The 15453-nt window shown below is 41.3% G+C and overlaps 1 long non-coding RNA gene across 1 annotated transcript in view; it reads right to left on the bottom strand.

Annotated features, from left to right (window-relative positions):
• Positions 1-3592, bottom strand: part of LOC142143026 (uncharacterized) — a 101100-nt gene extending 97508 nt beyond the window's left edge. The window contains exon 1 of the long non-coding RNA XR_012689470.1: positions 3366-3592. This is a non-coding gene — a long non-coding RNA (uncharacterized LOC142143026). The remainder of the gene's footprint in view (positions 1-3365) is intronic.
• Between the last annotated feature and the right edge of the window lie 11861 nt (positions 3593-15453).

The raw sequence follows: 15453 nt of genomic DNA, 5'->3' as shown, positions 1-15453 counted from the left end.
TACCTGAAAGGTACCTAAATAGATTATAATTTTGTGGGAATTGGGGCTGATTCGAGCTCACTGATGAACTGGCTTTTTGCTGGGAATTTCAATGGCTCTTTTTAGTGCATTGTCTGGCACCCTGGATTGGTATGTGTCTGATAAAAGCACGCATCCCGGGGGGGGGGTCAGCGCTCGTTGCCATATATTAGCTGTAGAATTACCTCACTTATCCAAGAATCAGGTGGAGCGATCGTTACCTTATATTAGCTGTAGAATTAGCTCACTTATCCAAGAAACAGGTGGAACGTTCAAATGAACCATAACGGGTTTCATGATCCAAGGACAATTCCATTTTGCCCCACATTTCTTTTCTGCCACTACTGTGTGCCAATGTGTCCTAGATGTGCTAGGAACTGCCATGTGTTTGAGTCATTGCTCTGTCATTTACCATCCAGCCAGATTGCTGCAGTATTTGGCTGAAAGTATATGAAAAGCATATTGTGACCAGTGAGATGGTCAAAATTGAATGGAAATGGCTGGAAATTAGTGTTAGTGAGGGTAATAATAATATAGGTACAAAATAATACCTAAATGATGTGATTTTAGCCCAAAAACTGGAATTTTTTAAAAAAATGGCTAAACAAAATCAAAACCAAAACACGCAAGGGCGGTTTTGGCAAAACCAAAACCAAAACCAAAACCCGAAGGTAATCCAGATCCAAAACCAAAACCAAAACACGGGGTGCATCTCTAGTTACAATGACAATATGGGTAACTAAATCCTAAAACACAAAGGTGCATTACTGCTGTGACTAACCTCATAGATCACAGAACAAAAATGCATTAACACACTTTAAGCACTAAAATACACTAATCACAATAATAAATGTTTATATAGCAAACAATATTGCTATATAATATAATATATAATATAATGTATGAATTAAACATGAGGCCTGTACAATTTGCCAGGGAATCACTGCCATTACTGAGCAATGAGGCACAAAGTGATATTATTCATTTCTCGTGTATTCAAAATCTGCATTCTCATGAATATTGTTTTTTTAGTCTACAAAGTGCCTGCATACACAATGCTTAGCAAACTGTCAGACATTATACACAAAGCTACCTGCAGCACGTATCTACAGCTATGTATTGAATAACTGTAGACCATCCTGAAACTATGCTTTGCAATAAAACTACCAAAGCGGATTTCATATCTCTCCAGCAGAGATAGTGTTAAATGTTTTACCAGCCAAGGATTTATTAGAATGTAATTTACTGCAAAATCATACTTCACTTTGATCATAGCTAATCCAATTACTGAAATGTTAATATGCATAAATAAATAATATATGCAATGTTTAATTCTTATAAAGAACAAAAACCTGTAATTTACTTAAATATAACCACCTTCTGAAATCGTTAGAGTGTAATAGTGAGTACATTTTCTAATATAAACTGGTAAATAAAGTCCAAATTAGGTAACATTGGTTTTATATATGTTTTTTTAACATTTTATATCAAGTACAGAAGGGAATTACACAATACGTGCGTGCAGAGAAGCGTGAAGAGTAGAGCACATAAATGGGCAACGAGAAAGCTGCATAGTCTGAAAAAACTAAATTTGGTCTTTAAAAACCATAGCAGTGACTATTAAAAAAATGTTTTATTCTGTGTTTGTGCGGAATATTTGTGTATTGCATACCAACAACTATAAATAAAGTTATTTTAAAAAAAAGGTTTCAGTAATCTAGAGATTTACTAGTGCTGAATAAGACCATACTTGCCAACTCTCCCGGAATGTCCGGGAGACTCCCGCATTTTGCGAGAGTCTCACGGACTCCCGGGAGAGTGTGGCAATCTCCCACATCTGGCAGAATTCTGCCCACTTCCTAGTGAAGTGGGCAGAATTAGGTCCAAAACACCGCGATTCACCGGGAATCGCGGCAATTGGCCCCGCCCCCTGCTGAGAATTGCCGCGTTTGCATCATTAAGTCACGGGGGCGAGTCCAAAATGACGCGAATTTTGGAGCCCCGTCCCCATCACGCCCACCTCCCCCGACAGGCTCCCGGAAGAAAAATTCAGCAAGTTGGCAAGTATGAATAATACTCATTTTTAGATCTCAAAGTATTTTTGATTAATTAAAAACAATATAAAATGGCTTATGACCACTGGATGCAGAACAATACCTAGGGCTTCACACTAGGAATCAAAGAATAATGTAATATAGTGTATATTGTATAATAATGTAAAATTTAGTTTTTTATTCTTTGAGAAATTTGTTTTGTTGGCCAGTTTTATCATTTTTTATGAGATTGGCCTGGAATTGGCCCATGTGCAACCACAAAACAATGAACCATCAAAAAAAACCCAGAAAATTAAAGCAGCAAACCATTGCACGGGCTTGTGTGTGTACAGTTATTGCCCACCACAAGGTTACATGGATACTTTCTTCTGCTTACCCACCAAGTGACTGGAACTGTCCAATTTCTCCTCCAAAATATGCTGCCACAGAGCTGGTTGTTTAGCAATCAGATCAGATATCGAGTTAACATGGTGTCAAGTCACGTGTTGCTATGTCATGTAAGATGTCTGAAAATATGATTGTCTGGAATAACAATTAAAAAAGATGCCTCCCTTTTGTTTCCTGATATAAAGATGATATATGTTGATAAAAATATCTCCCTTATAGTATAAAAATAATAATTTACATTATATATGTTGTATTATATTTATTATAATATATATATTTATTATATTATATAGTAGAAAAACTGTAATTTACACTTGTTCTCTGCAGAACTAAGGTTAACTGTTTTGCAAAGAGCTGCAACATTGTTGCAACAAAGAACAAAAAAAACAATAGTCCTGGCTGCCTAACAAATTCCTGCACTGAAAAGGAAAGGACATGGGATATGTGAGCTCAGACTACTGTCTCTTCAAATCCATTTGATGAATGCTGGCTTAAGTCTCCAGATCACAAACAACTTTAATATGTGCTTATTTTGTACCAGAAAGCAGAAGAGAAGTTAATTACAACAATTTGCAATTTATATTTTTAATAAATAAGAGAGTTTTTTTGGAGCTCTTATTTGAAGCTAAGATATTGCTATGTGTAGTGACAATGTGTATGTAAATCTTAAATCTGTCTTCATCTAATGAAAGAGTGATAAGGTGATAAAGAAAGTGCAGAATCTCATTGATTCTGTGATGTTACTGACCAGCTCGTTTCGAACAAAATCAAAAGGGCTGTGGTTTAAAAAAAGCCTATGAAAAAAAAAAAAATACTCAGGACTACTGTAACCAGTAAAACATATTTAATAAAGTGTCAGTAAATATCAATTGATAGAAATCTTAAATTCAAAATATGTAGCCATACCTTCCAAAAGCCCTGAGCAGAAATCAGGACAAAGTAGGTTATGACTCCAGTCTGCTATAAACCAACTCAAATCTGCCAAATTCCATTCGTTGTTAAAGATGTCCCACCAGTTTGGAAAATTGGGACTGTCCCATGAAAATCTGGATTGTTGGCAGGGATGTGTAGGGTCCTGGTGAAATAAAAGGGTTCCTACTTACAGTAAACAAAATCCATTAGCACATTTGTATTATTATTATTATTATTATTGATAATATTAATCTTTCATTTATAAAGCAGCAACATATTCCACAGTGATATATGGTAGGGGAATAAAAATAAACATTGGTTAACATATAGGAATATTATATGATATTACAAATTCAGTGAGGACTGTGCTCACAAGAACTTACATTATTATAAGATACAATGGAATATACACAAGAAGCAAAAGTGCATGTTTTAGCCAGTGGACCGGCCATATATTGTATTAACATATAGGGAAGTGAGATTATCACATAGCGGGCTAAACAGCAGTATTGGTATTATGTGCAGAACACAGGATCAAGGCAGAATACAAGGTTGTTAATGAATAAGGGCCTGATTCATTAAGGAAAGTTAAGCAAAAGTAAGTAAGGCAAAACCGTGTTGCATTGGAGGGGAGGTAATTTTAAAATGTGATGGCAGATTTATATTTGGGGTAGGGCATGTCCTAGATCAACTTTAAATTTCAGTGTACAAATAAGCTAACAGGTATTTGTGTGTTACATGAAAAAGCAGCCAGTATTTTCTTTATGTGCAAAATAATAAACTAATTTGCACCCCTTGCAATGCAACATGATTTTGTCCTGGAAACTTGAGTAAGTAAACTTACTCAATATTTTGCTTAACTTTCCTTAATGAATCAGGCCTTAAATCACATTTGCATTAATGTATACTCAAATATTTAGTTTCATTTAGTTAGATATGTATATTTACTTAATAAGTTTTGTAATACTTTATAGCTTAAAACACAAGAATTGTTGTGGACTTGGAGGGGAAGTTCACGAGTTTTACAGAACTTCTCCGCTTTCTTATCCCCCCTCCCCCCATTCAGGAAATAGGATGCTTCTCTTTAGCTCTATGGGAGGGGATTGGTGAGCTCCCTCTCCCCAAATGCCATCACGATGAAAATCAGCTTGATGTGGCTTCTGGCATCACATAATTGTTGGGATCAACAGGGGGATCAACCATGTTTTCCTCATGAGTGGGGGGATTAGAAAGAGAGCAAAACATAACATCCATACACAAGCCAGTGCCCAAGCAGCTCTGTTTTATGGCATGTTTTTGGAATGTGGGAGGAAACCGGAGTACCCGGAGGAAACCCATGCAAACACGGAGAGAACAGACAAACTCCACACAGATAAGGCCATGGTCGGGAATTGAACTCATGACCCCAGTGCTGTGAGGCAGAAGTGCTAACCACTTAGCCACCATGCTGCCTATGTCCACTAAAAGAGTTGTTCATGGAGACCTCCAGAGTGATACCATGACTATCCTGCACATTGTTAATAGTCAATGCATCCAGCCCCCTTCTATATACGAGTAGAGCAGTATCAACTGGATTAAAGTACCGCTTCTTCCACTAATAGAAGGTAAGGTTATGGCATCTCTTTGCTTCTCATTCTCTTCCATCCTCTCTTCCCGTATAATACATACTGTTGCTTTCTAGTACACCAAGTTCACTCTCAAGGACAAAGCTGCAGAGCTGCCCCTGGAGAACAATTTTACAGCTCATTCCAGAGAGATAAACCCAGAACTGACTTGGTAGCAAGCATGTAGTAGAAGAAGCTCCTGCTCTAAGACAGTGGACATTTCTTAATTAGTACATAATACTACTGATTGTTTTAGATGTTTCGCTGTAGAATATACTCTATATATGCTGATGACACTGAAGTGGGTTGTACCTGTAATTTGAATACATAAAAACAGACTGACCTGATAAGTGCAATAGTCATAACAATGTTTACTGGTGCAGAAAGAGTGAATACTGTGGAGGAAACAGATTGCAAAGGTAATCATTGATAAATAATAGGTTATCATTGTTCCTAGAGCACTCCAAAGATTGTAGTTGAATTACTCTCATATCTTCTACAGACTCTGCGTGGATTTCTATGTAATTACTCCAGTAGTCAGCATGATTCCAACCCAGAAAGCAGCTGTATAAGCTGAGGCCTAGTAGTACTCATCCATCATCAGGATACTGACCGTTCACCATGAATTCCATTTAACAGAGAATCAGAAGACTACATTTAAGTAATGTCAAAGATATCAGTAAAGAATAGTCCAGAGGCGGAACTAGCGAGCTGTGGGCCCCGATGCAGAGAGGTGGTGAGGAGGGAACCGGGACATCCCACCCTCTGCATCTTCCATGCAGCGGGCCCCATTATCTACATGGGCCACGGTGATAGGCTCCTGCCTCACCGATGGTAGTTTCGCCACTGCCTTGGTCCACTTGTTAGTTAGCTAATGCCATTGATGTATTTGGAAAGCAGGAAACAGATTTAGCACATATTACTGAGGTTTAAGAAAATATTAGTGTCTGCAACTGTAGCTTCTTGGTTTCAAGCACACATTCAACTACAGAAAAACATTTATAACATTTTAGCCTTTCCGTCCAAAATTGTACCAAATCAGGACCCATAATTTTACACTTTTACAAGCTGCATCAGTTTTGCCAGAAATAACCTTTTTTGTTTTTTTGCTTGTTAGATAGCACTTTCATTTGGTACTATAGTCAAGTAAATATGTACTTGATTGATGGGCCTTATATGGGGATAAAAAGGCACTTTAATGATTGTTTCCTTAGCTGCTATCACAAAATGAATTCAGCCTATGAAACAGTTTAATCAGTGACTTATAACATTTACACAAATACCAATATGAAATATGAGCCCTTGGTTGGAGGTTTGTGTAAATTTTGAACCATAATAAAATGTGTATGTTAATCTTCTTTGTGTGTATGTGATTTGTTTTTACTCTTTTTATCTTTTTTTACCACTTTCATTTTTCTATTAAGTTTATCTGGTAAGGCATGTGTTAACATGAAAACCCATGGACTGTGAAGCAAATGCATTGCACTGTATATTAGAGCCGCCCTAGGCTAATACACCCGTAACGCCCCCCCCCCCCTCCTTCCCCACCTCCAAGACAGTAAAAAAAATTCAGGAGTATTTTCCAGCAAACAAATTTAGACAGATTCTCTTACCTGTACTTGCTGTTCTTTCTTGCTTGTTCTTGCAGCTTTGTTGTCATTTAGCTGTCTTCTGGAAAGTAGTGGTCCTGTTTTAAATATGTGCAAACATTACAGACCCTCAATGATTAGGCTCTTTAGAGGGCATCCTCATGAACGCTACATAATGCAGAGATCATACCGTCTACAAGCGGCCAACTCCTGATCCCCCAGCCATTTCATTACATCGCGGCGGCCAACTCATGACTCCTCTGCACACTGTCCCCCTCAGAATACACTCTGTCCCCCTTTCTGCACTCTGTCCCCCTCTCTGCATACACTCTGCCCCTCTTTCTGCACACACTCTGTCCCTCTTTCTGCACACACTCTGCCGCCCTTTCTGCACACACTCTGCCGCCCTTTCTGCACACACTCTGCCCCCCGTTCTGCACACACTCTGCCCCCCTTTCTGCACACACTCTGCCCCCCTTTCTGCACACACTTTGCCCCCCTTTCTGCACACACTCTGCTCCACTTTCTGCACACACTCTGCTCCACTTTCTGCACACACTCTGCTCCACTTTCTGCACACACTCTCCCCCCTTTCTGCACACACTCTGCCCCAATTTCTGCACACACTCTGCCCCAATTTCTGCACACACTCTGTCCCCCTTTCTACACACACTCTGCCCGGCTTTCTGCACACACTCTGCCCCGCTTTCTGCACACACTCTGCCCCGCTTTCTGCACACACTCTGTCCCCCTCTCTGCACACACTCTGTCCCCCTCTCTGCACACACTCTGTTCCCCTCTCTGCACACACACTGTCCTCCTTTCTGCACACACACGGTCCTCCTTTCTGCACACACTCTGACACTCTGCCCCTCTTGCTGCACACACTATGCCCCACTTCCTGCACACACACTCTGTCCTCCTTTCTCCACACATACTCTGTCCCCTTCAAAACACAAATCTACTTACCTGTCTTCTTCTCTTCCTTCGGCAGTCAGTTCCTTTCACTGCAGCTCCTCACTAACATAGTCGGGATGTGATGATGACATCAGCTCCGACAGCCAGTGCGGAGAGAGGGGCAGGAGGAGAGGGGAGGGAGGAGAAGAGGGGAGGAGAAGGGAGGAGTGGGAAGGAATGGGTAGGAGGAGAGGGGAGGAGGGAGCGACAGTGTGGAGGAGGGAGAAGAGTGCCTCTGTGTGCACATAATCAATAGTGGGGGGAAAAAAAAGTAAAAAAATAAAATCTTAAATGCTGTGTTGCGCCTCCCCAGGTCCCAGCGCCACAGACTGCAGCCTGATCAGCCTATTGGTTGATCAGGCCCTGCCAGGGGTGCATTATAACGCATGGACAGGGCAGTTCTTCCCATGAGAAAAGGTGAGAACCTCATCTCAAGGGGTTCCATCTTAAGTTGTCTTTTCACTTCTGGGTCCCAAACATCATTACTCCACCTTCCCAGTACTCTGTAATAATTAATTGCAGAAAGAGGGCAGAAAGAGAAAAAGGTGATACAAGTTTCCTGCTTCCCATGCAACAACTAGAGTGTGATGAATGACAGCGTGAGAAGAGCACAGACAGTAGAAGATACATACTTCAGTATGAGTGACAGCGGGCTATACACGTCACTTTCTTGTTGGACAGGCCTAGGCAAAATAAGTGTGTTTCAAATTGAGATGGAAGAAGGCCAACAAGAGATAGGTGCTCCTTGAATGGAACATCAAATGCGAAGTTTGTTAAGGGGTAATGTAAAACCGTCTTGACAGTGTACACCATATACTGCAATGCATATAAAGATACTCAACAATGATTACCATTTTTGCAGAAATATGGACCCACACGTTTAATTAGGACCACATTGGAGAAAAGAGCTTGCTAACATGAAGAGCACCAAAAAAGCCAAGTGGATCTTAAAAGTGCATCCTCAAAAGGAGAAGTGCAATTTGATTCCATGGCTGTCATAAGCGCAGTGGCAATCCAAATGTCAATCCATCACCTCGACCCTCTGCTAACTACTTCTTACTTCTAACCGTTTTATACTTGCCTTATGAAGAAATGTTTAGTGAAGATGTGCCCCCCAAAGAGAATAAATAGAAAAGTGAAGGCACACGCGATTCTGGGTGATGTGAAATTCAACTTTTGCAACAAAGGAGGCTAAGTAAGACACTGAGACACTGATGTCAAGCTCTCCATGGACCACCACTCAACCCAAACTTTTACATGACTGCTCCTTGTTGCAATGGAAGAGTAAACCAAGCTCATCAGCTGCTGTTCACCTGATTTATAAGAAAGCTGCGTATACCATTCCTATTAGGACGATCTAGGGATTAAGATCTCTGAAAACCTGCCATTGAAAATGAGACAGAACTTCTGCAACAGTATTGTGCACACTGTGAACGTGGCAAGCCTGAAACCATATGTGAAGTTCTAAATAGTACAATACTAAATGATAAAAGGAGCAGAGCACATGTGGTTAACATAAATCATTCTGACAGGCTAAAAGAAGATGTCAGGTAATTACCATTTTCCTTACTTTATTTCTTCAGGCTGCTGTTCCCACTGTGTCATGTCACTACCATGGCAACCACAGTCACACCGCAAATAATGTAATCAGCAGAGAGGCTTTGGAGCACCCCTCTTACCTCTAACTGCACTGTGAGCCATACTTGTCTGCCATCTAGAAAGATTTTGAAAAGGAGATAATGATTTGTAGGAGGACAACCAAGCAAAATCAGTTGCTATATAATTCCAAGGCCTGACAACAAAAGGGACTATTTAACGTCTGCAAAAAGGACCTCCTCCCAAGAGACTGGGTTATCCTTAAAAAATGTGTAGGACTTTTAACACCTTTTGTAGCCAAGGGCAACCTCCGGCAAAAACCGCTGCTCATAGGTCATATTTCATATTTTCCTGCAAGGAAAATCTAGAAGGACCAACTGTGGCTGCATCTGCTTACCTTATTGACTAACACAAAATGATAAACAAGAGAAACCAAACCAAGCAACTTGTCAGATGGAAGGTGGAAAACCATACCAACTGTCAATCTTGATACAACATCATCAGAGGGCCAACTGTGTTCCCTCCAACATAGGGACATCAAGCAAAAATGAAAATGAATCCAGCAACAAGTAAGACTGGCAAGGCTCACAAACATGAAGTTATCTAAATAATTAGTATATCTGAGATAACTGTATCTAGTGCTACCACTTGAGAAAGCCTAATAAGTGAAAGCAGTCTATATTGATGGCAACAATTGAAAAACAGATTTATTATCAGACAACCAACCTATCAAACTAAACACACAACTCTGCAACAGCTTGCTTGCTAATTCCATTCTACCATCCCACCTTCCCCATGTGGTAGAATTAAGCAGGATTTACATGGTTCCTACTTGGGTTCCATGCTTGGGGAGAGAATCTCAAGTTGGAGAAGAGAACAAAAGAACATAGAACGTCTTGAAAACTGCTGGGTTCCTTTACATCAAAAATCTGCAGGTCCATACAAGTGCTGCAGTCAGAAACAGTGACTGCTGTAGACAAAGAGGACAACATACAGCACTAAGACCCATAGCACAGGTATACATGACATGATCACCAGCACATATGACTCTCTGTGTTGGTGGAGCAGGCCGAGCAGTAATAATGACAATGTTAGTAGGAGCTGCTACCACCACGTGAAGGGCAGAGGAGGCTGCAGATTCGGAAGCCCAAGCTTGAGGGGTCAGGAATGTATTATCCCAGAGACAGCCAGGCGTCAATCAATGGTTATCCCCCTGGATTGCAAATCAAAACCTGTGCTAGGCATAACAAGGGTTATGACTCAGGCGAGAGGAGGGTGGGAACACTTCATGTACCTCTGAGAGGCCCAGTTGGTGGAGGCAGTCACAGAGATTGGGATAATTGTCAGAGGAGCTGGAATACAGAATTTCCCAAGTAGGCAGTCAGGCCTTTTAGAGCCTTCTTGGGGCACACTATCCCTAACCTACCTCAGGGAACTGCTATGCCTTAAAACCTCTACGCCCTACATATGTTAGTGGAGGAGGAGAGTATTATGGGTGCTAGGGGAGGTGCAGCAAATGTCACCCCAGGTGTCTTAAACAGTTGGAATGAACCAGAAAAATCAGATGAAATATGTATATAAATGTTGCATCACCTTCCTTAATAAGCTTAGAGTTTCTTTTAGTGTGCAATAAATTTTAATGGATTTTTCTTGTATCAATTCCTTGGGTAAATTAAGTGTTTCTTACCAGGTCAGACCTTGGAAACGCAGCTGTCTCACTGTGGTTCAATAGCAATACAAAGATAAGGCCCAAGGCACTCAGTTTTCATTTAACAAAGGTTGAACTCTGCAGACATATTTTTCGTTTCAACCTAATTTGCTTTATAACTGGTGTAAATGTTCAGTTATCCGCACAAACCTCTACGCCCAATATGAATGATCTGTCACGGCTAAATACACAGGATGTTCCTTGAATATATACGACTATTTACTATTGCATTTAAAAAAAGAGAGATTAATCAAACTATGATTGCAGTAATTGTTCTAAGAAACACATTTTGCTGCTATAAATTATATTACTTTTTAATAGAACATCTTAAGAATGCCTCCAAACATGACCCATTTCATCTGGCACAATATGGGGTCTGCTGCTAATCTTCCAATTTATTTTACAATTGCAGTATTGAGGATGAATTTATTACAGAAGTTATCAAATTGACATAGGTTACTGCAGAGGAAGGATGCGCAGCTACTGATGCATTACAAGACCTGCAAGCCAGTTGTAGGTCCACAACTGCTGGAGAGCCGCATGTTGTTTAAACTTGGGTTACTGAAATTTAGATTATTATCTCACATGATCTTGAACAATTACTACACCCAAGACCGTTTATGGTGTTTTCACTGCTTGAAGATGCCTGTTGATTGTCACTCTCACACCATGGGGGCAGAACAAAAATTAAAAAAATGTTGTTGTTTTTTTAAAATCCTCTTGACGCACCATGACATCCCCAGACTGTCAATCATTCTGGGAGACAACCAGATCTATGAAGAATTAAAATAGTTTTCTTAACACCTAGATTTTCTGCCAGCTTTGAGTCATGTGACTCAGACCGCTTGTCTCAAATTTAGTCTTACAAAGAAAATATTTGGAGTTACATTAAAAAGAACATGATCTTCTCTTACACTGAGAGGACGGAGAAGGCAGTGATTGGTCAGTGAATGACCCAATTGTTCTGCCGGAAAAAAAAATTCTATCTGCACTTGTCTCAAGTGATGATGTTTTTGGCTGCTGCCGGATTGTAGGATATTGGAAGGAAATTCTAACCTTCCAGATAAACATAAAAAGCAGGGAATCCCAGGCGCATATAATTGTTTTGGGACAAACACCTTGTATAGATATATAGTATGTATAATAACAACGTATGTACCTGTTTCTAAGTCAGAAAAAGTAGTGGACGATGGCAGAAGGATCGTATTAAACCACCTCAAATACTTTGCGGTCTGGGGGTAAATGTATCAAGCTGTGATTTTTTTCAGCAATTTAAAATCAACGCCAAGTCCCCAAGTCGCTATATGTATTAAGTAGCAATTTTTAGTCTGATCTTCCAAACCGCTGTTCATCTCTCGTAACTTGCGGCGATTTAAACTCGCTTGTGTTTAGCTGAAAATAGCCACTTTCAAACCAATACTCCTTTCTGAATGGTTGCAAGTTTTACATACAAAACTCGTACAGTTTTGACCTCACTAACAACATAAAAATCAGGCTACTTCCTTTTTTGAGTTGATAAGGGTTTCAGTAGTTAGAGCAGGTGACAGTGTAGGAGAGAGATTAGTTTGTGTTAAGGAGTGTGGAAAGTGAGGTTTGTGGGGGTTTTTCATTATTATTTTGTTTAGTTGCCCTTGTTTGTCTGTGGGTTGATTAATATTTATTTTTTGGGTGAGTGTTGTTTTTTATTGCTGTTTACTGTATTGCCCCTTGGTTTGTGAGTGTATTTGTTTGTTCTTTTGTATTTCCCATGTGTCTTATTTGTCAGTCTATTTGTTTTTTGGTTTGTCTGTCCCCTGTGTGTTTGTCTGTCAGGATGGCAAGAGGCAGGAGAGGTGAGGAGGCTAGGGACTGTGGGGAGGAGGAGAGAGAGAGAGGCTAGGAGGTGAGGAGGAGCAGAAGGAAGAGGCAGGAGAGGTGATGAGGCTAGGGACTGTGGGGAGGAGGAGAGAGAGAGAGGCTAGGAGGTGAGGAGGAGCAGGAGGAAGAGGCAGGAGATGTGAGGAGGCTAGGGACTGTGGGGAGGAGGAGAAAGAGAGGAGCTAGGAGGTGGGGAGGAGCAGGAGGAAGAGACAGGAGAGGTGAGGAGGCTAGGGACTGTGGGGAGGAGGAGAAAGAGCAGCTAGGAGGTGAAGAGGAGCAGGAGGAAGAGACAGGAGAGGTGAGGAGGCTAGGGACTGGGGGAGGAGGAGAGAGAGGAGCTAGGAGGTGAGGAGGAGCAGGAGGAAGAGGCAGGAGAGATGAGGAGACTAGGTACTGTGGGGGAAGGGAGAGAGAGAGAGGCTAGGAGGTGAGGAGGAGCAGGAGGAAGAGGCAGGAGAGGTGATGAGGCTATGGACTGTGGAGTGGAGGAGAGAGAGGAGCTAGGAGGTGAGGAGCAGGAGGAAGAGGCAGAAGAGGTGAGGAGGCTAGGGACTGTGGGGAGGAGGAGAGAGAGGCTAGGAGGTGAGGAGGAGCAGGAGGAAGAGGCGGGAGAGGTGATGAGGCTAGGGACTGTGGGGAGGAGGAGAGAGAGGAGCTAGAAGGTGAGGAGGAGCAGGAGGAAGAGGCAGGAGAGGTGAAGAGGCTAGGGACTGTGGGGAGGAGCAGAAAGAGGAGCTAGGATGTGAGGAGGAGCAGGAGGGAGAGGCAGGCCCTTCTGTGGGCAAAACTAAATCCGAGTGCAATGTGCGGTTTAGTTTCCAGGAAAATTGTGCCCTCATGCACAGTTTAGTGCTTGTGCATGAGAGGATTTTGGCGAGCCTAGCTGCAAAGGCCAAGTTTGCACATAAGGAGCAGCTGTGGTCACAATTATGTGACGCTGTTAATGCAGTGAGCCCCATTAAGTGCACCATAGAAAACTGTTGCAAGCACATTAGTGATATTAAAATGAGAACAAAGGAGTAGGTGACCGAGGAGAGGGGAGCAGCTGCACGGACTGGAGGTGGGCCTGCTTTTGGCATGTCCTACACAACTTACGAGGAGGAGTTCAAGCAGCTCATCTCTATTGAGCTCCTCGAGGGAAATAATGTGCGGAACACCGACAGACCTGTGTCTCAACCAAAGACTGGTGAGTACTGTACAGTGGTGCAAATCCCTTTTGTGCAAACAATAATCCGGCAGTATGTGAATGTTTGATCTTTCTGCACCAGGCGAAACTGGAGTCTGAGCATTTGTAAAAGTTTTTTTTTATGTTGAATGTTTGTTGCACTAGAAATAAATATTTATATCAAACCTTTAAAAATTTTCTACACACAGCCTCCACCAAAAAGCAGACAGCACCAGCAGCAGCTGCAGCTATTAATCATTTGATGTAATGACAAGCATCTGTAGCTGTTTTTTTCCTGATAATGGTTATTAATGTTTTTTTTTTACATTTTCTAAGGAACATCACAAGGCGCCAAGGAGACCACACCAGAAAGAGAGAGTGCAGACGTGGAGTCAGATGACTTCATAATCTTACAACCCACCGGCACATTACCAGAGGTTGCGGAGCCTATGTGGGCAGTACAAAGTCCACCAACTTCCACACCCAGCCAGCCTCAACCTTCTCTTGTCCCCAATTTGGCTGAACCATTAGGGCAGTTTAGCAGGGTACAGGAGAATTTGGTTGAATTCCACCAGGACTCCCTGAGAGGTATTCAGCGCCAATGGACAAAAGAGTTTAGATCCAATATGCAAGACACCCAACAAAGGATGTCTACTCCATTGGAACAAATAGATGCCAGCATGATACAATTAAACACAGACAAACTAACTGGGGATGTGCATGAAATTTAGTCTCTGTGTGTGGACAATTATTGACAAGCCTGCCAGTGTCCTCATCAGCTGTTGGCAGCACGGTCAACACAACCCCAAGTCCCTCATTACCCGCTATTCCTTTGCGTAACAGTGGGAGAATCAGGGGTAGCAGACAACCATCCACCAGCCGGGCCAAGTCACCAAGGCCAGCAACAAAAAAAAAACACAAAAAAATAAATAAATTATTATTTGTTTTGCATTTATGGCAAAGTGTCTTTTTTACAGACTGTGTTATTTCTGTTTATTTACAGTTAGTTAGTTCATATATTTTTTTCTTTATGCACACTGATGTTGTTTACTTGGGTATTCTGGGTACAGTTATTATATTGTTTTTATCATTCAATAATGTCTAAATGTATATTTCAACCAACATACATATACCCATAAAATGAGGTTAATGGTGTTTGCGTATGATATTCATAATGCTGTTGGTTATATAAGAATAGGAAATAATTAAAAACAAGGTTACTGGTAATTACACAATAATTAAACTTCCTTTAAAACAATTCTCACCTTTCTATGTCCTGCCCCCCCCTCCCCCTTTGTATTATGAACATCAGCTGCTGGAATTAGCTCAGCTGATTTGTTACTGTATATTGCCGGTGTTAGGGGAAGACTTTGGTTTAAGGCCAAATTATGCAGCACACAGCACCACAACACCATACCAGCCACCTTACCTGGGGCATAGAGAAGCACCGCCCGATGTATCAAGACTTCTAAAGGGCAAATGTAAATTCTATCACCCCTCTATGACAGAGGTGTCATAAACCAGGATTAACACTCATATCCCGATTCACCTTCAATTAAGCATAAATACATGTAGATGACCAAGTAATTCAATTACTTCAACT

The sequence above is a fragment of the Mixophyes fleayi genome, chromosome 3 (assembly GCF_038048845.1).
Source record: "Mixophyes fleayi isolate aMixFle1 chromosome 3, aMixFle1.hap1, whole genome shotgun sequence".
In the NCBI taxonomy this organism is placed as follows: Eukaryota; Metazoa; Chordata; class Amphibia; order Anura; family Limnodynastidae; genus Mixophyes; species Mixophyes fleayi.
The sequence above is the reverse complement of the archived record's forward strand: the minus strand, read 5'-3'. Positions and strand labels throughout refer to the sequence as shown.